General features: G+C 40.0%; 1 pseudogene; it reads right to left on the bottom strand.

The window, feature by feature from the left end:
- LOC119575923 overlaps positions 1–1787 on the bottom strand; it is a 3580-nt pseudogene extending 1793 nt beyond the window's left edge.
- Positions 1788–1958: the final 171 nt, after the last annotated feature.

Raw genomic sequence — 1958 nt, forward strand, 5'->3', positions numbered from 1 at the left:
AACACACTAAATATCCTTTCTATAAGCGCACAGAAAGTGATTCGTATGCAGAATTGATCGGATGACGAGGGTAAATGGCTAAACAAATTCTAAAAGACCTGTTTTCTAAAAATAGAAAAACAGAAAAAAACGGACCTGAAAACGAAGTTCGACATGGTTCTGAGACGAGCGCTCGTGACGGGGTTGATGATGTTGCTGCTGGAGCCAACTCGGGAGCAGCCGTAGTACGAGTTGCCGGTGCAGACGTCCCCGCGGCCGTTCATGCCCCACAGGCGAGGGTCCCGCTGCCAGGAAGTCCTCGCCCTTCCAGTTGGGAGGTCAGGTCCTGCGACAGGCCGAGGCGTCAGAAGGACCTTTCTGTCATTCCTTCTTTATTCCACCTTCCATACTGCATCGATTTACCCACTAATTTACTGTACTTTCTTCTCATGCGGCATAAAAATAAAACATCTCTCTTGAGCGAGAGAAAATCACACATATGCATAAAGGTAGGCATGAGCATAGATGTGGGAAATTTACAGATATACATGTTTGCATGTTTTTTTAAGGGTATATTAAGTATGTGTGTGTGTGTGTGTGTGTGTGTGTGTGTGTGTGTGTGTGTGTGTGTGTGATAACTCACAGGCTTGATGAAGAGCGTTGAGTTTCGGGTATAACTGATGCTGCGGTTGTTTACATAAACTTGGAATTCCCAGTTCTGTGGTAGGAAAATTTTAACTCTTATGTATGGAATGTCTTGTCGTTCATTATTATTTCGGGATGAATTTCAGCACTAATTCATTAAGTGCAGTCAAGGCAACATGGTTATCAAAACAACCAAAACTAATATTAACCTCCTCTACGAAACAGATGCTGAACCAAGGCGTAGCATGAGAGATTACTCTGTCACTTGTACTTGAAAATAACACTCGCGAGTTTTAGTATCGCCGATATGAACCTATTCATTGTACTGAACAGTTATCACATATATGGAAAAAAAATTATTAACAAAATATATATATATATATTACATATATAATTATATTATATATATATATATATAATATATATTATATATATATATGTGTGTGTGTGTGTGTGTGTGTGTGTGTGTGTACATATTAAAATATATATATATATTATATATTAATATATATATATATATATGTAAAATATATATATATTAAAATATATATATATATATATATATACATACACTTTTATGCGGTAAAAATTAACTATTCATTCTGAACTACATCTGCGAAAAAAGTGTTCCGCCGTTGAAAGACTCACTCCTCCGCCGGACATGGTTATCTCGTGTTCCCAGATATCGTTGTCGAGGTAGTCAAAGTTGTCCTCGAAGATCATGCACGGGAAGCTGGTGCAGTCCTCGGGTCCACCGAGTCTGGAGGGGACGGGAGGGGGGACTCGGTTCAGGAAACGGCTTTGGACTCTTGTGGCAAAGCGACGAACAGACAGACACACAGACAGAGAAAGAGAGAGAGAGAGAGAGCGAGAGAGAGAGAGAGAGACGGACAGTCTGAGGGACACACACACACACACACACACACACACACACACACACACACACAACCAGCCAGATAGACAGAGTTAAAAAAAAAAAAAAAAAAAAAGAAGAAAGATCAAACGATTAGCCATGCCACTTAACCAGAGAAAAAGGAGGAGAGGCATGCAGTGCTGGAAAACGCCGAGAGAGCCAGGGACAGGCAGATAATCTGAAGCTGTTACTCACCTGCAGCTAAGGCCCCGCAGGCCAGAAGGATTAAACTCACTACGGCGGTTGTCATGCTGTTAAAGGGAATGAAAATAGTCGACTTATTAAAAAGTTACGAGGATATTCACCCCGTATGTGAAAGACGATGCTGATATATGAGGGTATATGCTTAGAATGGAAATAAAATATTTTATATATAATAACAATGTTGATCAATATAATTGATATGACAATGGGTAAGGCC

Source organism: Penaeus monodon, chromosome 8 (assembly GCF_015228065.2).
Source record: "Penaeus monodon isolate SGIC_2016 chromosome 8, NSTDA_Pmon_1, whole genome shotgun sequence".
Classification (NCBI taxonomy): Eukaryota; Metazoa; Arthropoda; class Malacostraca; order Decapoda; family Penaeidae; genus Penaeus; species Penaeus monodon.